This window comes from Acinonyx jubatus, chromosome C1 (assembly GCF_027475565.1).
Source record: "Acinonyx jubatus isolate Ajub_Pintada_27869175 chromosome C1, VMU_Ajub_asm_v1.0, whole genome shotgun sequence".
Taxonomy (NCBI): Eukaryota; Metazoa; Chordata; class Mammalia; order Carnivora; family Felidae; genus Acinonyx; species Acinonyx jubatus.
The window spans coordinates 111,222,633-111,249,446 of NC_069381.1; positions in this window are offsets into that span (position 1 = coordinate 111,222,633).

A 26,814-nucleotide genomic window follows, 5' to 3' on the forward strand; every position below is an offset into this window, starting at 1 on the left:
AGGCTAAATGGGTGAGGGACATTATGGAGGGCACTTGTTGGGATTAGCACTGGGTGTTATGTGTAAGTGATGAATCACTAAATTCTATTCCTGAAATCAGTATTACACTATATGCTAACTAATTTGGATTTAAATAAAATTTTTAAATAAGTAAATAAATAGAAGTCATGTGACAACTGTTTTAAAATGTCAGCATTTCAAATCATCAACATATATACCATCTGTAACTACAGAATTTAAACACGAGAGGAAGATGTTTGAAATCAGCTTAAAATTTGCAAAGAAATATTTTTCACATTTTTTTTGAAAATATTAGAACAATATCATTAAAGTTCACTAGGCTAGATCACTTATGAAGTCCCTTGAAAACTGACTCTTGATCTGCCACCAAACTTATTCTAGCTCAGTTTTAAGATCACGTCTATAAAACCTGGGAAGAAGGAAAGGAAGAACGAGTCAGTGTAAGTCCAAACAGCAAATGCCCAGGCAATGGGCAAATCTCCAGGCATACAAAAGAACATTTAACCCTGAGCCAGAGAATTCTAGGCAGTAGATTATGTATCCTACCTCTACGAGAAGGTGGTGGGTTGCCGAGGAGAGTGTGGTGAGTTTGAAGTGGGCTCCATCAATTGGGATCCACCCAAGCCCTGCAGCTGTGAAGTTCCTGGATAACTTCTCAGTCTCAACCAATTCGTCCAGGTTCCTGGGTTTACTTTTTCCTTCTCTGAAGGTTAAGACTGTCACTCTGCTCTGCTTACCTCTAGTGGTATCCTAGCCCTCTCAACCCCTTAGCTTTCTCCATCTCTATGAGGGAACACTGAGATGGGTGCAGGCAGACCACTTCTGGCCCTAAATGGCCAATCATAACTTACTTGTTAGACCACGGTCTTTGGAGTACAGCGTAATGATGCAGGGAAGGATAAGACATATCTACTTACGGGTGTGGTATAACAAGTCAACATTCACAAGTCGAATATTTTTCTCTTAGAATTCCTCAAGATTAGTTTATTACCATCCCAAAGGATCCTGGAGAACAGCATACATCACTCTCTCTCAGACTATGGAAATGACTGGGAGAGTTTGCACTTTAATGATAGTCTTGTCACTACAGCCTTGTCCCTTGTTTGCAATACCAGAATCCTCTCAGATACTTCCCTGAAGCTGAGCATTGGTAAAAATACCTCTTATCTTCCAAACTCAGCTTAGGTGGAACTTTCATCCTCAGAAGCTAAACCTATTGCTACTCTACCAATCATGGTCCTTCCTGGTACCTAGCCTACACAACCATTCTTGTAACTATCATATTTCAAAATATTGCAGTCCTGTCTACCTCATCTATAGCCTTCATTTACAATAGGATAGGAAAAGCATGTACTCACTCCCAAAGGCACTCATTAACTCTGGTTTCTCCCCAAAGTCCTGAAATGTGCTGAATGTGTCCCAAAGGGTGTATGCAATAAAAAATATTTGAAGAACAAGGGCTAGTTCATCCACTGTGCCCAAGATTTAATCCAACTGGAGATCTAGTTCAAATCGTGGAGGTCATAGAATGGAGTTGGGCTAATTTGTAGAAGTTCAGGTGAGTGTCTGGGTTTGTACACTGCACTCTCTATAGGCTATACCATTTAGCTCTCATAGTAAACTATCACATAGGTATTATAAACACCATCTGTTAGAATTATATAGCTGAAGTTCCTGGGTACAGTACACAGGATGACATAAACACTAGATAGTATATCCGGGATTTAACACAGTTTTTCATTATGCTCTAAGAGGAATATGGGATTCCTTACTTTGGCAAGGAAAAAGAAAAGTAGTTTAAAAAAGTTTAGACATGTTAAGTGCCCAGGCATGCTAACTGACATAAACTTAGTGAACCCAACTCTATATTTGATTTGGCATTTCACAAAGTCTTTAACTCATTTTAAGGAAAACCGTCTTGCTAGCTGGGAAATTATAAATAAAATACTTTTTCCTCAGAGTATTTTTTTAATTTTACTTAACAAAGTTCTTTAAAATGATTTAAACTATCTCTTCCTTAAATTTTTACTCTTTGAGACACCAAGATTTTCACTTCTTTCTATAAAGCCACTGCCCATAATTTAACACATTGTCAACACCGTGTCGAACCAGTGTTTTAAGCTGTCACAGAAAATAGCTGTACACAAAGGATTTTGAGGACTTCACAAAGTCCAGTTTAGTGTTTTGCCAATTCTTCCTTAATTTTTTTCCCAATTCTCTATGTAGTGACCATGGATACAACTCTGTTTCAAGTTCTATCAATACTATGTATGTGTAAGTATATTCTATAAAGACATAGTTTAAATGTGCTGGAATAGGTGGAATATAATTTCTTCTATATGAACCATGTAGGCACTGCAGGTGAAAAGTGTTACCTGTACGTTACCTGAAACTCAGCTTCGATGTTGCCCCATCAAAGTAATTTATCTTGTACAGTCATTTGTTTAGACTCGGTCATAGCACTTAGGCACATTGCAACGTAATTCATTCACTTGCATGTCTGTCTTCTCCATTAGAAAAAGAAATTTTGAGAAAAAAGCATAGGGTTTGGTGTACTTTGATATTCTAGTAACTTGGATGATTATAGGTGCATAGGTGAGTTCCACTGACTTCTGAATGAATAAATGAATGTTAGCTCAGGGTTTTCTGTGTCACTAACTCCGTTTATTCTCCCTGTTCGTATTCCTTCTGAAAAGTGAATGCCTTAATCTAATAACCCTTTGAAGTTAGGCTAGGTGAAGCGATGCCTATTGGAGAAGTAGAAAGTTTGTGTTGCAAAGGATCTATACTAGCCAGTCTAGAGTAGCTAATACTTTTTTCATGAGAACTGTGGGCTCACACATACGATGGAGAACTCTAAGGGCATGAGAAGGAAGACCGAAACATCACCAGTCAAGATCACACAGCACTTGACTGAATGGGACTGGGCAGGGGTGAGCAGCAGGAAGCGAGGGTAAAGATGAAGAAATAGGAAAAGGAAGATAGACAAAGAGGAAGGAGAAAGTTCATCGGAGACCTACTCCCCGGGAGCCAAATGATCCTACTTCTGGAAAATTAAACATTGTATGGCTCTCTAAGACTCCATATGTACATGATGAGTTAGCTGGTGCTCTGTTCATGGTGTGAAAGGAGATACCGAAAGTGAAGTAAGCTTTGCTAAAAGAGTCATTTAAAATAGGGTTGGGAGGATATGGTGGAAGCAGGGACTGTGCCTGCTTCCCAGAACAACAAGAAACTCCTAGCTTCCCTCAATTACAACTTGTTAATTGCAACCAAACCCTTGAAAAAATCCTTCTACTTTGGACTGAAACAGAAATGATGTAACATCTGTTAACTAAATAGTCAATCATGTATAAGATAGTCTAGCTCTGTCAGAACCAAACAAATTATGTAACCTCGTCGTTTCTGCCTTTATAAGGCTCCACTTCGTACTCACAATTTGGAGCCCACTTTGGAATGTGGGCTATGGCCATGTCTCCCAGTTGCAGTCCCAAAGTACTTAAATAAACACTTTTAGAGTTTTTTTGTTTCTGTTTTTGTTTGTTTTGCTTTGCAGCCTCTTTTCTTGGTCAACAATAGACCATGCCTGCTTGCCTTTAGGGACATTTTGGGTATAATGGAGGGATCACAGAAAGAGAGAAATCATAGGTGAGAGTTGGAAAAGACTTTATAAGTATTCCTGGAAAATCTTGTTTTATAAAAATATCGAGGACCGACTACCCATTTCACTAATTCAGTAAATCCCCATGTGATACCTCATTTCCCCAGAAAACAATAATGTGTAAAACATTCTGCCTGTGCATTTCTGCAGCTTAAAAGGCCCATAAACCACCTGTGTTTACCCACCATGTCTCTCAACTCCCACCTGGCCCATTGACCTCAAGCACTGACCAGAAATAATTGACTCCAATTATTTGGAGGATACTCAAGTGTGCATGTGAAATACAGTCTCAGAATGCTCTATTTTCTATAAGGTTTCTAACGGGATTTGTTTTCCTTCCTCCAAATCCAAATAACATATTCCTTTCACCATACAACATTCTCAACTGTGAGGGACATAGAAAATTTAATCTGTATCAGGCATATAAAGTTAATATAAACAGGATGGAAAAACAATATAAAAGGGCAAAGAGGCAAGAAAGAACAACTGTTTCACCAGAGTGATTTAATTGACTTTATCAAGCATTGATTCTCCAAATTAGAATCCATTAAGCAAATTAATATACAGTGAGATCCATTAAATAAAATGGAGTAATAATAAATAAAATCACAATTTTTAAAATGTGCAGAAACCACAGCATTTCTGCCCAAACATACAGGAAGTTCTTTGCTGCTAAGAAAATGGAATAGACTATAACTACTGTCAGGGAAAGAAATAAAAACAAACATATTATACTGACCAGAAGACAAAAAACAGTGGTGAAAATAGTTTTTTAAATGTTTATTTATTTTTGTGAAAGACTGAGCATTGAGCGGGGGAGGGGCACAGAACGGGGGAGGGGCACAGAGAGAGGGGACCAGAGGATCCAAAGGTCTGCACTGACGGTGGAGAGCCCGATGCGGGCCAGAACTCAGGAACCATGAGATCACAACCTGAGCCGGAGTCAGCAGCTCAACTAACTGAGCCACCCAGGCACCCCAGAAGTAGGAAATTTTTTAATCTAGAAAAAATAAAACAACAAAGATCATTATCACGGAGGTACTGGGGACAGTGCTGATTGAACAAAGCACATCATCCTTTAAAATTTTAATTTTGACCAGGAGACTGACACCATGTTTTCTCTCTGTTTCTGCTTTTGCTCCCAAGAGTTGTGAAGTCACATGAATGAGAAGGGGTTGTGGGACAATACTGATGAGAAGGGGTCATGGGACAATACTGACACATTGGGCAAATGTGACTCTCTAGCTAGAGAACAAGACAGAAACTAAATGTTGAAATACACTTGTCTTCAAGGCAAACACTACTGAATTTCTTCAAGTGGTTTTGCACTTCTAGAACTCTCTATGAAAATGTAGAGGGACTTTTCACGATTGTTGCTCATACTCATACTGGTTTGATTATAAAGAACCTGACAGCAATCAGTACTATTTGTATAAATGTACCAGGAAGTATTTGAATCATAGGAATTATTTAATGACCAGAAAAGATGACTTTTAAAAATTCATTTGGTTAATACATATTTAATTGCTCTCCAAATGTATGTCAGACACTCTAGGAGGGAAACCTTGGGGGTACTTCAGAAAAAAAGAAAAGAAAGAAAAATTCTATAGTCTGGGACTTACATGCCAATAGACAATCATGGGTTGGCAAAAGCCAAAATACACTACTGTGAGGAAATTACAAATATTATTTCTAAAAGATGCTTTTCTGTGTTTGCTGTCAACAATATCTTTTTTTTCCTGTATGAAATTTACTTTGCCATCTGTGAGAACTCACTGGAGGGAAATATTAACAGGAAACAATATTTTTAGAAATGTTATTAGGGCAAAGATTTTAAATGTGCATAGAGAAAATGAATTCCTTCTACTGAATTTTTTTTCTTTTCTGTGAATTAGAAAATGCCCATTATTATTGCATTAGAGAAAAGGAAAACCTTAATCCAGTTTGGAGAAGCATAGTTTGAGAATTAATAAGTTAGGAAAAGTATTGAGTCAGCTGGGGTTTGCTGATTGAGCAAGAATAATAGCAATTAAAAATGTTGCGACACCTGAGTGGCTCAGTTGGTTGACCCTCCAACTTCAGCTCAGGTCATGATCATGCAGTTCCGTGAGTTGGAGACTCACATCAGGCTTCCTGCTTTCAGCCTGTCAGCACGAACCCTGCTTCAGATCCTCTGTCCACCTCTCTTTGCCCTCTCCTGCTTATACTCTCCCCCAAATAAATAAATATTAAAAAACAACGGTTCCTGTATCAGGAACTCACAGCTAAGGTGTTCCCTGGAGGTAGATGTGGATAATCCTCAAAATCCAAGTGGGCAGCAGAGTGTGGGCATGACAGGAGCATGGAACAGGAAGCTCAATATATTGTGTGCAGCCCAAATCAAAGGTGTGGATCCAGATACCGCAATGGGGCTACTGTATGAAATTCCAGGGGCAGGGAAAACACAACAGCAAAAGGGAGGGTCAAGACCAAACCAACTGGAGGAAAAACTTCCTTGTGTTCTTTTGAGAACTGAGTTGTGCAGGATGATGACCACTTCACACACGTAGCTGATGATTACTTGGAACATGACCAGTCCAGGTAGAGATGTGTTGCAAGTGTAAAACACACATGGGATTTCCAAGGTACAGTAAGAAATATACAAAACAATGTAAAATATAGCATTAACAAATATATACTTTTATATGCCAAGATGATAATATTTTGGGTAATTTGGAGGTATCGTTTTACTTTTTTATTTTAATGTGGCTTCTAAGCAATGTAAAATTATACATATTACTTACATTTCTAGTAGACGGCATCGTTTTGGAGAGCGTTCTCCCAATTTTTTTAACATATACCCCTCATCAGTAACCACAATTTAAATACATCTTCAAAATATATTTTTAAACGATAAATCTGTCAAGCTCTATAAAAGGATGTCATATTTTATGAAACATATGGAAAAATAGAAAATTAAAAATGGAAAGAAAGTTAGAAATATAAAATGAGATATAAATTCTAAAACTTTCTCACAGAAGTCCGTGGATCGCATAATAAACTCTTTCAAAAGCCAAAAATGAGTATTTTCTACATATTAGAAGCCGACTGAACAGTCTTATATGGATGATTCAGCCAGGTTTAAAAGACCAGATACAATCAAAAAGAAAAAGAAAAAAGAAAATATAGAATGCAAGAAAAGTGTTTACTTGTAAATACATTTGAAATCATATTTAAATAGTTTTTTAGTGTTTATTTATTTTTGAGAGAGGGAGAAAGAGAGAGAGAGAGAGACAGAGAGAATGAGTGGGGGAGGGGCAGAATCCAAAGCAGGCTCCAGGCTCTGAGCTGTCAGCACAGAACCCGAGGTGGGGCTCAAACTCACAAACCTGTGAGATCATGAGCCAAAGTCAGATACTTAACCCACTGAGCCACCCAGGTAACCCTCATATTTAAGCACCATATTGAGTTTTAAATATAATGCTATGTATGTTAAGTCAATTTAATATTTATGCATAAATACCACAACATAAATACTAAATTGATATAAAATAAAATATGGCCTTTGATTTCATTGAACAAGCCTATGGAAAATCAAAGTAGTGAGAAAGGCAAAATTATAATCTGAGACTAATGTCCACCTGCTGGCTGATTTCTCTAATTGTGAAGGGGAAGAATAAGAAAATGGGGGGGCATCTTAGAATATAGAAGATATGCTGCATAAGCCCCAATTTAGTAAATAGATATAAATGCCCAATTGTCTCAATTATGTAGCTATATATACTAGGCACACATATTATTTAACTCATGCAGATTAGAATCACAAACACTTAAAGTTGGCAGGAAAATGAATAACCATCTGTTTCACCCTTTTCCTTTAAAGGTGATATTGTGGAAGCACAGAATTTCAGTGACGCCAGAGAGCACATGCTAGGGAGTAGCTAGGGCTAAGACCAGGCCTGGGGTCTGTCGCCGAGGTCCTGGTCCCTTCCCAGCCAACATGGTCTCCTGAATTCAGAATTACAGCACCCTTTACATAGATGGTTTTTGTTTTGTTTTGTTTTGTTTTGTTTTGGTTAGGTTACTCTACATTCCTCTTTGTCATGAGCAATCGTTTTATACCTCATAAATAAATACATCATTCCCCAATTTTTGCTAATACAGAATAAAATGTATCACATCTAGATAATTTTAATTTGCAAACCGTGTAGGGTCTGAGTTAATAGGATTTTACTGAAAATCACAGCAAGGAAAATAGCTCCCAATTCAGCAAGCCCATTCTCTGTAAACTTCATGCTTCTTACTTGTTGTTGTGATTAAATGAAACATTATGAATTCCCCAAATAACCTCAATATGTTTTTATGATAAAGTATGCCATTATGTTCAAGTATTTATCTTATTCATTTTAACAGTAATGATGTAGGCAACACTTAATATTCGATCACACTTTCCCTGTTGATATTCTGAATGGAGGAGAGCAGATGTTCATATATAATAAACCATTTTTTAAAGTACTCATGTGTGGGCATCAACTTTCCTGTGTGTTAAAAAGGAACACCACTTCTTTAATAATATAAGAATTTCAAGTAAAAGAGAAGAAACTGATTTGGATAATTATGGCTATTATTGCTTATAGACAGAATTTTGTAAGTCTACCTTGTTATAAAAAAAAACAGGGGGTGCCTGGGTGGCTCAGTGGGTTGAGCATCGGACTTCAGTTCAGGTCATGATCTCGCGGTCTGTGAGTTTGAACCCCGAGTCGGGCTCAGCTGACAGCTCAGAGCCTGGAGCCTGTTTTGGATTCTGTGTCTCCTCTCTCTGCCCCTCCCCCGCTCATGTTCTGTCTGTCAAAAATAAACATTACAAAATTAAAAAAAAACTAAAATTATGAAAATAAGAAATTATTAAAATGATTTGAAGTTTTTTAAATATGTAGTCATATCAGTTCTAATCACTTCTGTGTATTTACCAGAATGAACAAAGGATGCCAAGTGTTACCTTCTCTGTATAGAGTTTTTGTGATTAAATTTTAAGAGAAAAGAATGTAACTGCAGCTTCTGTTTAATACACAACCAGAAAGAAGATGAACACTTTTTGGATTCCTTAAATTTCAAAATATCTCTTCATTCCTTGATAGTTAAATAATTGTCCTTTGAGCCTTCTATCTTATATTTATTTTAACTTCTTAAATGTTATATGCTTCAGCTTTTCTGTGAATGTTCTCTTCAAACTCTCATGCAGTTTGCTCTGTATCTATACCATGTTATATGGTTCTCACAGCATTTAATAATTAGGACGTTCTGACAAAGTTACTAGTGTGGTGGACATGAGAGATATGGATGATGTGACATTGAGTGGGACTACTTTTATAACTAGTACATTTCTTTAATAAATATCTTTTGGCTATGAAAATGGGTTTCTTCTTAAAAACCTCTCAACTGCTGGGATTCTGATGGAGTAGTTCTACTCAAAGAGTGATTCTCATCAGAGTGAGTACCAGAAATTCTCCTTACTGATCAGTTTGGAGACCAATGCACGAACTGTGGGTTTCCATTTAGGAAGCTTTTGGACACTTTGGCCTGCCATACCCTCCAAGCCCTGCCTTGCTGAACATGGTGGAGCCCACTTTCGGGGGTTTTCAGACTTGGTATGTTCCTCATGCACATAGGCCTGTGTATCGGGATCTGCAATGGACTAGGAGAAACTATTCAGAAAAAGGGGCCTTCTTTACCTGTGCTTTAGGAAGCTAGAGAATTCCTGTTAGTCATCCTGAAGAGGAGCAGTATAGATCTCTGAGAGCTGCACTATCCAACATGGTAGCCGCTTACCACGTGTGATTGTGGAAATGTGCACTAGTCCAAATCAAGATGTGTTGTCAGTGTAAATTACACACCACATTCTGACCGTGGAAGGGGGATACCTTCGGGTGAGGCAAGTCCCTTCATCCAGTGCCAATTCCTAGGAAGGAACCCAGCTGTAAGCCTATAATTCGAGCAGTAAGGAAATGAGAGTGTCAACTAAAAAAAGGAGTGTCAGGGCACCTGGGTGGCTCAGTCAGTTAAGCGTCTGGCTCCCGCTCAAGTCATGATCTCACTGCTTGTGAGTTCAAGCCCCCCATCCGGCTCTATGCTGACAGCTGACAGCTCGGAGCCTGGGACCTACTTTCCTATTCTGTGTCTCCCTCTCTCCCTGACCCTCCCCTCTCACACTCTGTCTCACTGTCTCTCTCTCAAATATAAATAAACATTAAAAAAAAAAAAGGAGTGTCAGTGCGGTGTAACCTAATATTACAAAGAGAGTCAAAGGAGGAGCAAGCCCATTCACATCACAGAACCCTGGAAAAGCTCAGGAACTGGTGGTGCAGGAGCCTCTGAGGGACAGGGGAAGGAATGGAGTTGAAAACAGAGACACGGTCTCAAAGTGCATGTGAGGAGGTTCCCATCTCCCCAGCCTTGGAAGGGGACTGAAGGTTGACTATGGTGGGACATTACAGAAAGGCTCCAGTCCCTGAGATGCTAGATATGGCAGAGGGATGCAGGGGAGGCCCCTGGAAATGCAAGAGGTGGGGACAATCTTCTGAAAACGGGGAATTCCATATTAGGAATGGTGAAACCCCCCAGTGCCTTCCCTGACCCCCACTCAGCTCACCGAGTTCCAGCAGTGGGGCTTGTGGAGACCAGGCAGAAGTCTATATAAGGAATTCATCTCTAGGGAGATTGGCCACCCCAAGAGAAAAGACACACCATACTGAGATTTGAGGGTTCTCAAGTAAAAAGTCCAACTAGTCACCTTATCACTTGAATGCAGATTACCAGGCATATATATCTATATCTATATATCGATATTGATATTGATATCGATATATAGATATATAGATATATAGATAGATAGATAGATATAACTTAAATACATGTTGAGATCATATTGTTTTGATATTTTGAGTAGAATAAAATATATTACCATGAGTTTCATTTCAGTTTATTTTTTATTTTTTCAGTTTATCTTATTTTTAATGTTTACTTATTTATTTTGAGAGAGAGTGCACACACGCACACACACACACACATGCAAGGAGAGGAGGGGCAGAGAGGGGGGGAAAGAATCCCAAGCAGGCTCCACACTGTTAGCCCAGAGCCTAATGTGAGGCTCAAACCCAGGAATCGTGAGATCATGATTTTTAATGACCTAAGTCAAAATCAAGAGTCAGATGCCCAACCCACTGAGGCACCCAGGCATGCTTTAGTTTACTTTTCATATGACTATAAAAACTTTTTAAATGGAATATGTGGCCTGCATTTTATTTTTACTGGACTGTACTGCTTTAGAGTATCTTGATTGGGCATGCATACATGACATCTAATCTTTGTGGTGAATACTAGATTAAAAATTACTCTAATTCATAAGAGTATTCAATTCTCTGAGCCCTCTTTCATATCAAAATGTTACCAGAATGGAAAAAAAAAAGTTACCAGAATGTAGTGATCTAGTTCAATTGCATGCATATTTGATTTCAGTTGATCAGTGCCCCGGTTGAGTCTGTGGGAGGATTATTTTTAATTTGATTAGCAATTCTAGTTACAGTTCACAGCTGCTTATAACAATTCCCATCAATACCTGGAAAAAAAAAGTAAAAGCAAATAAAATAGAGTTTCTAGGCACCAGATAGTATTTAATCACTGAGAATTATGCTGTTTTAATTTAGAAATAAAAGATAAAAGTGGAAAAAGAAAGAAAAAGATAGTAAGCATTCATGGAACCATGGTCTTAATCACTGTATTGCATTAATATAAATTAAAAAAAAACAGTCATGTCAAAACTATAGACTTCCATTTATTATTGTGCGAAAGTTGTGATAATTGTCAAAAAAGTATCTAATATAGTATGTGTTTGCCCAGAGAATTTCCTCAAGTCTTAGTCCCAGGGATGGTGTACTTCATCTTATCCTAGGACCCTGGAACACTTGAAAATTGGTCAATTTTCCTCTTTGATTTCATTGCTGGGAAGTTGCAATGCATTTTTACCACCCATCTTGAGTATCTCCCTGAGGACACAGGCCCTGACTCTCTGTAATTCTAATCGCATGCTGAGTCTAACTAATTTTTCTCCGATTATATTTCTCTCACTCCAAATCTTGGGTTAAAAAAAGGAAAGGAGGGGCACCTGGCTGGCTCAGTCCTTAGAACCTGTGACTCTTGATCTCGGGGTTGGGAGTTCTAGTCCTACATTGGGTGTAGAGATTACTTGAAAGTAAAATCTTTTTAAAAGGAAAGGAAAGGAAAAAGGGAAGGGAAGGGAAGGGAAGGGAAGGGAAGGGAAGGGAAGGGAAGGGAAGGGAAGGGAAGGGAAGGGAAGGGAAGGGAAGGGAAAGGAGAAAGAAGTCTTAAAACATAGTACTATTATCTTCAAAATATTTGGTGAACAACTCATGCATATAGTGGCTTTTCCATGCTTTGCACAGACACAAACAGCCTTGACCTCGGAAGGCTCTTCAGCTGTAGGACATAAACAAGGCACCATCAAGTAAATGCACACGAAAGGAATGGGTTGCCATATCTGGGTAACAGAAGGACAGGGGACTGAAAAGCTCTTCTGTACTTAGGAGCATGAATCCTACCTATCAAGACTAAAACAATTTCAACATGTAGATGGAGATATGGTTGCACACTCAAAAAGAAACTTAAGAAATCATTCCCTTTTAGAGACTATCACCATAAGAGGGCCACCCCATTCTCTGCGTGGTGCCTGTCTTTCACCATAAACGAAAACAGACAAAATAATGCCCACCTTTCAGAATTCTTATAAATTAAATCCTGTGCAACCAATAAGCCACATTTATTATTATGAAGATAATAGCTACCTGTTTATATTTTTGTAGGTTATAAAAGAAAACTGAACCTCAGGAGAAAAACTATCACAGAGTAGGAAAGCTTGACTGTGTCAAAGATCAACTCCACTGCTTTTCCATTCTGACTCATTTGATGTGATTAAACATCCATTGTTATTGAACCCTTAAAACTCCTTTGCTCAGTAACCTAGAACTTCTATGATATACTCCTAAAGAACTCCTGGCTTAAATAAAAAAAAAATATGGACTGACACTAAAAACCATGTTGAAATAAATAACAATGAGAAATGCTAACTACAAATACTTCTGTATAAAATTAAACATAACCAGGGAAAATTGATTGCCTAAAATATTTTCAACAAAATCAAGAACCCCCCCCCAAAAAAGGCGAACTAAGCATCAATCCAAGAAGCTTTATTATCTTTAAATAATAAAAGCAACTAAAAGGGTAAGAATACCAATTTTTAAAGAAAAAAAGCAGATGAGGGAAATAGTAGATTTAATAATATGACATGATTATATATCTTACAAATTGAGAAAAAGACAAAAACAGAAGACATAATTAAAATGTCAAAAGTAAAGAGGAGTGATACATTAAAGATATAAATGCTTTCTTCAATTATGAAAAAAATGGATGATCTTTAAGCCACAGTTTTTGAAAATCTTGAGTAACAATTGATTTTCTGAAGAATAAACAACCTAGATGAGTCACAAAACTTTTTTTTTTCCCTGAGGCAGATAAAATACATTTCAGTGACTGTTTTGTACTTGTATTTTATTTTTCTTATTTTTTTTCAATATATGAAATTTATTGTCAGATTGGTTTCCATACAACACCCAGTGCTCATCCTGAAAGGTGCCCTCCTCAATACCCATCACCCGCCCTCCCCTGCCTCCTACCCCCCATCAACCCTCAGTTTATTCTCAGTTTTTAAGAGTCTCTTATGCTTTGGCTCTCTCCCACTCTAACCTCTTTTTTTTTTTTTCCTTCCCCTCACTCATGGGTTTCTGTTAAGTTTCTCAGGATCCACATAAGAGTGAAAACATATGGTATCTGTCTTTCTGTGTATGGCTTATTTCACTTAGCATCACACTCTCCAGTTCCATCCACGTTGCTACAAAGGGCCATATTTTATTCTTTCTCATTGCCACGTAGTACTCCATTGTGTATATAAACCACAATTTCTTTAACCATTCATCAGTTGATGGACATTTAGGCTCTTTCCATAATTTGGCTATTGTTGAGAGTGCTGCTATAAACATTGGGGTACAAGTGCCCCTATGCATCAGTACTCCTGTATCCCTTGGGTCAATTCCTAGCAGTGCTATTGCCGGGTCATAGGGTAGGTCTATTTTTAATTTTCTGAGGAACCTCCACACTGCTTTCCAGAGCGGCTGCACCAATTTGCATTCCCACCAACAGTGCAAGAGGGTTCCCGTTTCTCCACATCCTCTCCAGCATCTATAGTCTCCTGATTTGTTCATTTTGGCCACTCTGACTGGCGTGAGGTGATATCTGAGTGTGGTTTTGATTTGTATTTCCCTGATGAGGAGCGACGTTGAGCATCTTTTCATGTGCCTGTTGGCCATCTGGATGTCTTCTTTAGAGAAGTGTCTATTCATGTTTTCTGCCCATTTCTTCACTGGGTTATTTGTTTTTCAGGTGTGGAGTTTGGTGAGCTCTTTATAGATTTTGGATACTAGCCCTTTGTCTGATATGTCATTTGCAAATATCTTTTCCCATTCCGTTGGTTGCCTTTTAGTTTTGTTGATTGTTTCCTTTGCTGTGCAGAAGCTTTTTATCTTCATAAGGTCCCAGTAATTCATTTTTGCTTTTAATTCCCTTGCCTTTGGGGATGTGTCGAGTAAGAGATTGCAACGGCTGAGGTCAGAGAGGTCTTTTCCTGCTTTCTCCTCTAGGGTTTTGATGGTTTCCTGTCTCACATTCAGGTCCTTTATCCATTTTGAGTTTATTTTTGTGAATGGTGTGAGAAAGTGGTCTAGTTTCAACCTTCTGCATGGTGCTGTCCAGTTCTCCCAGCACCATTTGTTAAAGAGACTGTCTTCTTTCCATTGGATATTCTTTCCTGCTTTGTCAAAGATCAGTTGGCCATACATTTGTGGGTCTAGTTCTGGGGTTTCTATTCTATTCCATTGGTCTATGTGTCTGTTTTTGTGCCAATACCATGCTGTCTTGATGATTACAGCTTTGTAGTAGAGGCTAAAGTCTGGGATTGTGATGCCTCCTGCTTTGGTCTTCTTCTTCAAAATTACTTTGGCTATTCGGGGCCTTTGTGGTTCCATATGAATTTTAGGATTGCTTGTTCTAGTTTCGAGAAGAATGCTGGTGCAATTCTGATTGGGATTGCATTGAATGTGTAGATAGCTTTGGGTAGTATTGACATTTTGACAATATTTATTCTTCCAGCCCTTGAGCAGGGGATGTCTTTCCATTTCTTTATACCTTCTTCAATTACCTTCATAAGCTTAGATCTTTTACATCTTTGGTTAGATTTATTCCTAGGTATTTTATGCTTCTTGGTGCAATTGTGAATGGGATCAGTTTCTTTATTTGTCTTTCTGTTGCTTCATTGTTAGTGTATAAGAATGAAACTGATTTCTGTACATTGATTTTGTATCCTGCAACTTTGCTGAATTCATGTATCAGTTCTAGCAGACTTTTGGTGGAGTCTATCGGATTTTCCATGTATAGTATCATGTCATCTGCAAAAAGTGAAAGCTTGACTTCATCTTTGCCAATTTTGATGCCTTTGATTTCCTTTTGTTGTCTGATTGCTGATGCTTTTGTACTTGTATTTTAATTTCTTTTTAGTGTTTATTTTTGAGAGAGAGAGAGAGAGGCAGAGAGAGAGGGAGACACAGAATCCAAAGCAGGGTCCAGACTCTGAGCTGTCAGCACAGAGCCCAAAGCAGGACTCGAACCCATGAGAACTGAGAGATCATGACCTGAGCCAAAGTCGGACATTTAACTGACAGCCACTCAGGTGCCCCGACAGTTTTGTTCTTCTATTTTATACACACAGAAGCCTGTACAGGCATACCAGCCTGCCCAGTACATTTTACTCAGCATGTTCTGCTTTGGCATTAAGAAACAAATAACATCCCATGTTCCATATCCTGTTTAATAGCCTAGGAACAGTGGCCTGGCTAAGTAAGTCATTTACAAGGCTCCTGTGGTACCAATTCCCAATGTAGAAAAGGAAAATACAAGAAAACTCTGGATTAATATCATTGTGAATAGGAAGGTAAAATTTCCAAAAAAAAAAATCCTTGGCAAATTGAGATGAGAGCATAGTAAGAGAAGTCCCTGGAAAGCCAGTTCTACTTTTCTCAGAATCACAGGATTATTTAATATTAGAGGAAAAATATTAACAGAAGCCACTATATCAATAAGTTATAGGAAAATACTATTGCCTCAATATAATAAAATTAGTATTTAAGCAAACTATACAAGAGTATAATACATAATTCCAAACTAAGCAGCAAAACTCAATATTCATAGCAAGTAATGAATAAAAGGGATTTTTCTGAATCTGTTAAAGAGTGTCCAACAGAAGAGAACATTCTTGGTAATAAAATATTTATTTATTTATTTATTTTTATTTATTTTTTAACGTTTATTTTTGAGACAGAGACAGAGCATGAACAGGGGAGGGGCAGAAGGAGAGGGAGACACAGAATTGGAAGCAGGCTCCAGGCTCTGAGCCATCAGCCCAGAGCCCGATGCGGGGCTCGAACTCACGGACCGTGAGATCCTGACCTGAGCTGAAGTCGGACGCTTAACCGACCGAGCCACCCAGGCGCCCCAGTAGTAAAATATTTAAAACATTTTTATTAAAGGAAGACACTGATGTCTGCTATTACTTTCATGATGCAACATCTTTTGGTAAGTCAGCATACAAAGAGGTAAAAAAAAATATTATGGGATATACTTACTGAAAATTAAAAGTTATAGGTATCCTATTTCCAGATGGTATAATTGTCTACTAGGAAATCTAAGTGAATCAATAGACAGAATATTAGAAACAGAAAGAGAGTTGACGTTAAAAAATTAAAGTAGAGGGATTCCTGGGTGGCTCAGTTGGTTAAGCTTATGACGTTGGCTTTCAGCTCAGGACATGATCTCCTGGTTCGAGTGTTTGAGCCCCAGATAGGGCTCTGTGCTGACAGTGTGGAGACTGCTTTGGATTCTCTTTTCTCTCTCTCTCTCTGTCCCTCCCTCCCTCATGCTCTCTCCCTCTCGTTCTCTCTGTCTCTCTTAAACTTAAAAAACAAAAAAACAAACAAACAAACAAACAAACAAAAAAACAAAAAAAACTTAGGTAGAAACATCTTAAAAATAGCAATATCAAAGCTTTCCTTCATATTGAATACTATTTTATATACAAATACTATTAAAATGCCACACAAAAAACATAGCAAATCACATTGCCTTCATCTAGATCATCACACGTGAAATGTTGCTTCAGGGCTGCTTAGGTGGTCAAGTCCAACCTGAGCCATTAGGAACAACTTTTGTGTTTTAGTCTCCATTTTTTTTGGCCACATGCTTTCCCAGCCAGATGTGTAGTTCCCACTTAATACTACCTGGGTGTATTTTTTGTTTATTTCCTCTTTTCCCATCTTTATGGGCTTTTCCATGACTGATCTTCCTTTTTTTTTCTTCTCATCTTTTTCCTTAAAAGATCTTAGTGCATACACAAAATATTAGATGTTGCTGTCACCAGAATGCTGTAATGAAGTAAACATTAGTAGGCTATTTGTTCATGATTTTACATCCATTTCCTTCCAGAACTTGCCAGGTTCTTCCACCAGATACTTGCATAGGTATTTCTCCAAAGGAAATTAATTTTAAAGTGTTCTACAAAAGTTGAGGACATTCAGGTAAATAAAAAAAAATACAATCATTAAACTTTCATAGGAAGATTGTCTTGAATGTGAATATATATTTATTTTGTTTGTGTTTGTGTTGTCATGTGTGTGACAGAGAAAGAGAGAAACAGAGAGAGAGACAAAAAACTACAAGAGACACTTGTGAGCTGAGCTGTCAAACAAGTAAGCACACTTCCTAAATAGAAGATTATTTAAAGGTGTCTGGATGGCTCAGTTGGTTAAGCGTCCAACTCTTAGTTTGGACTTAGCTCAGGTCATGATGTCACAATTTGTGAGATTGAGCCCCGAGTTGGGTTCTGTGTTGACAGCACAGAGCAGGCTTGGGATTCTCTCTCTCCCTCTCTCTCTCTCTGACCCTCCTCTGCTTGCACTGTCTCTATCCCTTCTCAAAATAAATAAATATTAAATATTTAAATATTAAATATTAAAAAAAGAACTCTCATATTTCAACTTAGTCCTTACAAATTGTCTTATTTTCTAGCACCATCCTGAAGTGTGATCTTTTCACAGAAAAGACAATAAAACTTATAAATGCTTGATTCTTAACTCATATATTAAGCATGTGCCTGATTGCTTTATTATACTCCACTGGCTCACAGTTTCTCTAGAATTAAAAAAATATGCCAGAAAATGTCAGCCAAATATATTGTTGTAATATTGACGTACATTTGATTTTTCCTTATAGCTGTTTATCTGCGTTTTAAAATAATTGTGCTCTGCTCAAGAGCACCTGTTGCAGCCTTCTGCCCATCACCCCCTTGAGAGAAGCAGGTCACTGTGTACACGTTCAATTGATTTAGCAAATACTCTTAGTTCTTTGACCTTTTTGCCTTTTCTCCTCAGACTAAAATATTCAAATATAACTTAGGGTCCCCAAAGTGGTAAGTATTCTTTTTACTTAGATTTGCCATAAAAGTCACTCTCTCCAACTCAAATTCTATTTGACATGAGTAACTTACATATTTAATCTGCAAAAGTCCCTTCTGTGTTGTGTGCTGGAATGACCCCGTGCTCTCAGATGCTCTTATTCTCAGGGGATAAAATAACACATTAGAATACAAGAATACATAATCTTGAAATGCTCTGACCATTTAAATTGTGCATGTGTGTGTGTGTGTGTGTGTGTGTGTGTGTGAAAAAGAGACAGAAACCAGTGTACTATGACCAAGAAATGACAAAGATCCCTTCTCAAAGTAATGATTTGTCAAAAACACTTATACTGATATAAAAAGCAAAGTATTGGATACTTTTATTCCACTGGGTATTTTTCATGTAATTCTAAGTTTACAATGACTTTTTAAAATCTTTTTTTTTTAATTTTTAATGTTTATTTATTTTTGAGAGAGAGAGAGACAGAAAGAGAGACAGAGAGTGAGTGGGGAGGGGCAGAGAGAGACAGAGACACAGAATCTGAAGTGGGTTCCAGGCTCTGAGCTGTCAGCACAGAACCTGATGTGGGGCTTGAACTCATGAACTGTGAGATCATGACCTGAGCTGGAGTCGGATGCTTACCCCACTGAGCCACCCAGGTGCCCCTTAACATCTCTTAAAGAATAAAGAGGAAGTAGATGTAGAGCAACAAAGTTCTCGTGGATGGAGGGTTATAATAATAGCATTTGAATAAAGTCAACTTGTGATTTATAGTACGATAACTCTATATTGTGGAGACACAGAAAGAGAGAGATTTTATTTTTGTACTTTCTATTTTTTCTTCCTAATGTTCCATATTTCCTGCTTTCATCATTTCCTTTCTGTTTATGGAACTTCCTTTCATCCTTATTTTAGAGTAGGGTTTGCTGTCCACAAATGCCCTTAGTTTTCTTTTAGCTGAGAGTGTCCAGTGTTAGACAGTGTCATTCAAGATTTTTCACTTGGGTACAGAATTATGGGTGACAGTTCTTTTCTTTCAGCATTTGAAAAATCCTGTGCCACTTTCTTCTGGCTTCCACAGTTTCTGATGAAAAAAAAAAGCAAAAACAAAAAAACAAAATAAAACACCATAATTTAAGTGGATTTTGCTCTGTAGGTAAGGTATCATTTTTCTTCCACTGATTTTAAGGTTTTTTCTTTGTCTTTACCTTTAGAAGCTTGGCTAGGATATGTCTTGGTGTGGTTTCTTTGGGGTCCTGCTGATTGGAGTTCATATAGTTTCTTGAATCTGTAAATGTATGCCCTTTGCCAAATTTGGAGAAAACTTGATAGTTTTCAGCCATTTTGTTTTTCTGTGAGTGCTTACAATCTTACCCACCTTCCCTTCACCTTCAGGGATTTCAGTGACATGAATATTAGATCTTGGGTTACAGTTATATAGGTACACAAGGCTCTATTGACTTGTTTTTGTTTTTGTTTTAGTTTTTCAATCTATTTTCTCTGGGTTGCTCACATTGGATCATGACTATTTTTCTATCCTCAAATTCATAGAACACCCCCGGTATCCCCTCCCTTCTGCTGTTGAGCCCATCCATTGAGCATTTTATTGGTTTATTACATTTTCTCTTCTAAAATTTTCATTTGGGTCTCCTTAATGTCTCCTCTTTGCTGAGAGCATATTTTTTCATTTATCTCAAAGGTGAATACAGTTGTTCATTGAACCATTTTTTATTACTACTTTAAAATCTTTGTCAGATAATTCTGACATTTCTGTCACCTCGGTGTGGGTCTCTGTTGTCTTTTCTCATTCATTTTGAGATCTCTCTGTTCCTTGGTATAATGGATGACTTTCTACTGAAACATGGACACTTTGGTCAGTCTGCTATGAGCCAATGGATCTAGTTAAACCTTCTGTTTAGCTGGCTTCCTGTGCTAATGCTCCTGCAGGTAAGGGGAGATGACATCTTGTTTCTATAGATGTGGGTGGAATTTAGAATTCCTTAAGCCCTCCTGGGCCTCTCATGATACCCCTGCAGCTGAGATGGTGCCCCATAATGCTTCCTCCCAGGGGCTCCACTGACACTACTTTGGTGAGAGAAGAATGTGGACTAATTCATTCAGAAGTAGGGAAATTCTTCACTCCCCTCTAGGCCTCCTGTGTCATTACCTAGGAAAAGAGGGTAGAGTCATCTTGTTACTGCCAGCTGGTCCCACCTGGACTCAGCATGGTACCAGTGACATCATGGGTGAGGATGGACAGATGTTGGGAGCTTCATTACTCCCTGGGGAGGAAGAAACTCCCATCTCCATAGTTGGTGTAGAGGCCAAGGGCAGGCTGCCCCAATGTACCACTTTGGCATATCGATTATTATTATTTTGTAAAGTTTACTCACTAAATAAAATTCCCAAACATATATTTTCGTTACCCCGTCAATTCTTCACACATTTATTGTCTCTATGTCTAAAAAATATAAAAACTGCCTTACCTGCTCAGTTTTTGAGGGCTCAGTGTCATTAATGGGCCTCTGTGCACACAAAGTAAAATTTGGTTTTTTTCTTCTGTTAATCTGTCTCATGTAAATTGAATTGTTCATTCAATCGGAAGACATTGAGAGTAGAGGAAGAATTTTTCATTCTCAACGTGGGTCTTCTCTGACACCTCCCCCAGGGAAAGTAAGTGGCTTGTTGGGCACCTCTTGCAATCTTGGGAGGGTGGGAGGAGTCTCGGCTCCCCACCTGGCCTTTGCTTGCTGATGGGAGTGCAGCATGGATTTTTTTGTGGCCTCTGGCTGGAGTAGGACAGTTATTGTCTACAAGTTTTCTGTGTCCCCAGGCTGCCACTTTTCTGGTCCTTTGTACAGAGAAAGTAGGTTTCTTTCTTTTTTTTTTTTTTTTCTTTTTTTCTGCATACATTGCCAGCTCCTTCTGCTGCAAGCTTGAGATATTTGAGATAAAAAGAAAACCCAAGGACCTCACAATCTGGTCGTCTTCTGTCCTGACATCTCCAGCCAGCCTAATTCTCTGCTTGCTTTATTTTCTCAACCTTCAGAGTCTTCGTGCGTGTGTGTGTGTGTGTGTGTGTGTGTGTGTGTGTAGAGTATCCAGGGTCCGGTAGTACATAGTGGAAATAAGGCAAAACACAAATTGTGTCTGCTACATCCTCAGGGAGGCAGTTGTCCCCTTTTTCATTCAAAAACTATTTCTAAATTGTGTATATAAGACCTATTCTGTTTTAGGTACTGAAAATATAGTCTCCTACTCAATGGCCTACCTTTTCACTTTCTCAGTGGTATCTTTTGATGATATCTCCTATTAATTTTAATAACCAATATTTTGGTTAATAATGAGTACTTTTTAAAATTTTTTTAATGTTTTTTAAATTTATTTTTGACAGAGAGAGAGAGAGACAGAGACAGAGCATGAGCGGGGGAGGGGCAGAGAGAGAGGGAGACAGAAACTCCTAAGCAGGCTTCAGGCTCTGAGCTGTCAGCACAGAGCCCGACACGGGGCTTGAACTCACAGACCACGAGATCATGACCTGAGCCGAAGTCGGACTCTCAAACGACTGAGCCACCCAGGCACCCCAATAATGAGTACTTTTGATCTGCTTAAGAAGCTTTTTCTCTTTTTTAGAAGATTTTTCTTTGCCTAAGTCATGAAATATGCTCCTATTTTACCTCATAGAAAATATATTTTTGTACTTTTCATATGAATATCTCTAATTCATTTGCAATTTGTTTTGGAGGTTTAGGTGAAATAGAGATCAATACATTTATTATCCATATTGATATTTAAAAGAGTTAGTTAGCACTATTTTTGAAAAGAATATTACTGTCCTATTGCAGTGATCAAGTGGTCTCATATGCACGGGATTTCGCAGTATTCTCTATACTGGTATTTTAATTTATTTGTCTGAATTTTTGCCAATAGAATAATCTGTTACTTAAAATACATAAGTAATAATTTTTGTTTCTAAAGGGGCAAATCATCTCATCTTACTTGATTTAGAAGAATGTTTTGATTTAGCTTTTCCATTTATAGCACACACCTATACTCATACACATATATACACACACAGCAGCTAAAATGTTGATCAGGATGGTATTAATGTGTAGACCAGTTGTAGGTTGGACACTTAGAATGTCAAGTCTTCCAATACATGAACAGAGTGTAATTTATCTTTTAAAATTATCTCAAGAATGTCTTATACTTTGTATTGGGGTCTTTCACACCTCCTTTCGATCTACTCTTTTTTATTTAAAATCTTAGATGTTATTATAAATGGTATGTTATGTTTCATTTCATTTTCTATTATTTTATTGTTGATATAGTGAAAGGAATCTATTGGATTTTACATGTATATTTTTCAGAAACCTTGCCAAATTCACTTCTTAATTGTAATAGCTCAAGCATAGATTCATTTTCAATCATCTGCATACATAATTATGTATGTGAATGAATCAAGTTTCATTTCTATTGTTGCAGTTCTTACACCATCATTTAACTTTGTTGGCTTGTTGGACTAGTTAGGACCTTCAATAAAACGCTGCAAAGAAGCTACAATAATAAGCATTTATCAGGATTATCACCTGGTTTTGTTCAGTATTATGTTAATATGTTGAATTACATTGATTATTGAATGGTACACCAATTTATATTCCTGGACATAATAATAATAATCAATATATTATATTATAATATAATATAATATAATATAATATAATAATATATATAATATAATATATTATAATATATAATATATATAATAATATAATATTATATTATAATATTATAATATAATATTATAATATAATATTATAATATAATAATCAATCCAATTTTGTCATGTTATATGATTATTTTAAGTATATACTAAAATTGATTTGGTAGTATTTAGTTTTGGATTTTACTTTTTAGTCATAAGAGATGTTATTTTTCTGTTCTTATAATGCCTTTATCAGGATGTGAAATCAAGATTATTCTGGACTAAGTAAATAAGATAGACAAGGTACTATTTTTCTGCTTATGCATAAAAATTATCACAAACTTGATGGCTTAAAACAACACAGATATGGGGCACCTAGGTGGCTCAGTTGGTTAAGCATCTGACTCCTGATTTTGGCTCAGGTCATGATCTCATTCATGGTCATGAGATCAGTCCTATGTTGGGCTTATGCCGAGCATGGAGCCTGCTTGGTATTCTCTCTTTCCCTCTCTCTCTCTGCCCCTCCCCACTCATGTTCTCTCAAAATAAATAAACATTAAAAAAAAAGATTTATGATTGCAGTTTTATTGGGCCAAGAGTCTGAACACAACACAACTGGAATCTCTGTTTAGGATCTGATGATGTTGGCATCTGGAGCATCAAGATGTTGCCAGGGCTGTCTGTGTTCTTTTCTGTAGCCTCTGGAGAATAACCTACTACTGAGTTCATTCTGGCTGTTGAATGTTGTAGAGTTCAGATCCCCCACTTCTTCCCTGCCTGTTAGCCAGGGATCTGTTTCTGCTAGTAAGACCACCTCTCTCAAGCCCTGTCCCAGCTTTTTCTCACAAGACCTCTTCATCTTCACACCAACAACAGTGTGTCAATTGTTATCATGCTTCTTGTGTCTCTGACGTCTATTTCTGCCTTCCTTTTCTGCCACCCACCTGAGAAAGATACCTCCTTTACAAAGGTAGGTGTCCCACCACTTTCACTGGTACTGGCAATGAGGGAGCATTGAATCATGAGGGGAGTGGGCATTCCTAGGAAACTTTCCTACACAGATAATATCCCCCCTCCCCCACCTCTCTCTTTTGGAGAGGATTTCTGAAGATCTTTGTGCAAAGGTTGTGTTCATTCTTCCCTAGCTATTCTGGTATTGGCTTTCTTTTGAGAAATTATCTGTTATTTTACTTCAACTTCAATTTCCTGAGTCCTTCTTCAGAATTTCTGCTGCTTCTTTCATCAAATTTGTTAAGTGATTTGTAAAGGAATTAATTCATAGCATCCAAATTTCTACTTTCTTTGAAATAGCAGTTTTCAAAATTTGCCCTCAGAGTTACAGCTCTAGGATCTATAGCAATATTCCATTTCATTCTTAATATTATTAAAATGTGATTTCTCTCTTTTATCCTTATCATACTTACAATATACTTTTTATTAGACTTTTCAAAGACTAGCTTTTGAAACTATTGGTTTATCTTTTGAATTGGTGTTTCTTATTTATTTCTATTTGATTGTTTCTTTTCTTCTATTTTTTAAGATTTATTTTGTTTTCTTTTGTCTTTGGAGGGATATTTACCATTAATTTCCTGTATTTTTGCAGCATATATATTTAAGGCTAGAAATGTCCTCTGACTTACTTTTACCTTTATCCCAATAATTCTATTATATCTTAGCTCAACTTTTATTCAGTTAAAGTATTTCCTGCTATCTACTTTATAAAAAATATACTTTGTATTTTAGAATAGTGTTACATTTACAGAAAAATTGACTGGATGGTACAGAGTTCTCATATTGTGTTCCCAACCCCCCCCAACACACACATGCAGTTCTTTATTATTAACATCTTACTTTACTATGGTACATCTAGTACAATTAATGAACTAATATTGATACATAATTATTGACCTAATTCTATATTTTCTTTAGATTTCCTTAGTTTTTACCTGATCTTTCTCTTCCAAGGTACATCCAGAATAAATTGTATTTAATTATCATATCTCCTTACATTTCTCTTGGGTGGGACAGTTTCTCAGACTTTCTCAGACTTTCTTGTTTTTTTAATTTATTTTCATTTTATTTATTTTACTTTTTATTAAATATAATTGATTGTCAATTTGGTTTCTATACAACACCCAGTGCGCACCTGATCTCGTCAGATCTCAGAAGCTAATCTGGGTCCGACCTAGTTAGTAGTTGGATGGCCGACTTTCTTGTTTTGTATAACCTTGATAGTTTTGAGGAGTACTGGTCAGGCATATTGTAGGATGTTCCTCTATTGAATTATTCTGGTGTTTTTTTTCTCATAATTACAGCAGGGTTATTGTTTTTTGGAGGAAGTTCACAGAGATAAAGTGCCATTCCATGATACATCAGGGGTGTATGCTATCAATATGATTTAATAACTGATATTGACCTTGATCATCTGGTAGAAGTAGTGTTTCCTGGGTTTTTCCACTAAAATTACTACCCCTACACTTTACAGAAATAACTCTTTGGAAGAAAATCACTACCTATAACCTACATTTAAAGAAAGGATAATCTACTTTTTAAACAACTAGGAAAGATTTTATCTAATTTCAAAATAGTAATTTTTGTTGTTATCTGATTTTTTTAATGACAGCTTAATTTCACACTGTGGTCAGGGAAGACACTGGGTTATTTCAGTTTCTTGAAATTGTTGAGAATTAGCTTTTTATCCACTCTATAGGACAATTCTAGTAAATCTTCTAAACACTCTTGAAAATAATGTGCATTCTTTCATTGTTGGCTGCAAAATCCTACATATGTGAATTAGACAAATTTGTTCATTAGCTGTTCAAATCTTCTAAATAATTAGCATTTTTTATCTGCTTCCATTACCAAGAATGATATACTAATTTTTTTTCCTCCATATTTTCATGGCAAAAATTGAACAACAAAATAAAATAGATTCTAATCCAAAGTATAAAATAAATATCCATGAGTCCACACTGATATAAATTTATGATTGAATAAATAAATGGGAGGGAAGAGACATTTCTCATGAAGAAGAATTCCAAATAATTTATGTAGTTTTGCTGCCCTCAGAGAGCTAGAGCATACCTGACACACATACACGATGGACAGATACTGCTTCACCCAGATGATGAAGGTTGGCATCCACAGTGGTAAGCCATGTACAGTATGTACTTTTGCTAAGAGATGATGAGAGTAGCATTTCACCTCCATAGTCTTCTTCAAAAAGACCACAGCCCCAAAATAATCATTAAAAAAAAGAGCAAAATCTCAACTGAAGGACATTCTCCAAAATACCTGATGAGAACACCCAATGCTGTCAAGGTCATTCAGAACAAGGAAGTGTGGTACACCGTTACAGCCAAGAGGAACCTTGGGAGACATAGAAACCAAATATAATGTGGGGCAGAAAAAAGATAAGGGAAAAGTAAATAAATCTGAATATAGTATGAAATTCATGTAATGATATCATTAGGGTTCATTAATTCTAGCAATAGTAAGTGATTAATAATAGGGGATGAGGAACGTGGTATTTGAGAACTTTCCATACTATATTCACAGTGTTTCTGGAAATCTGAAACTATTTTAAAAATAAGTTTATTTTAAAAAGTATCCTTTTTATATTTGTTCTTATTCCAACAACCTGTCTCCTATAAGCTACTCTGTCATTACTTGATGCAGAAATCATGACACATGACTTTTGCCTCTCTCTCCCTTTTCTTCAGCATTAAGGGAACATTCAGAAGTCTAGCATCTGTCTTGCAATCATGAGGTGGTGGTCAAAAAACACGCTGAGGATGTCATAAGTAAGTTACCAGGAC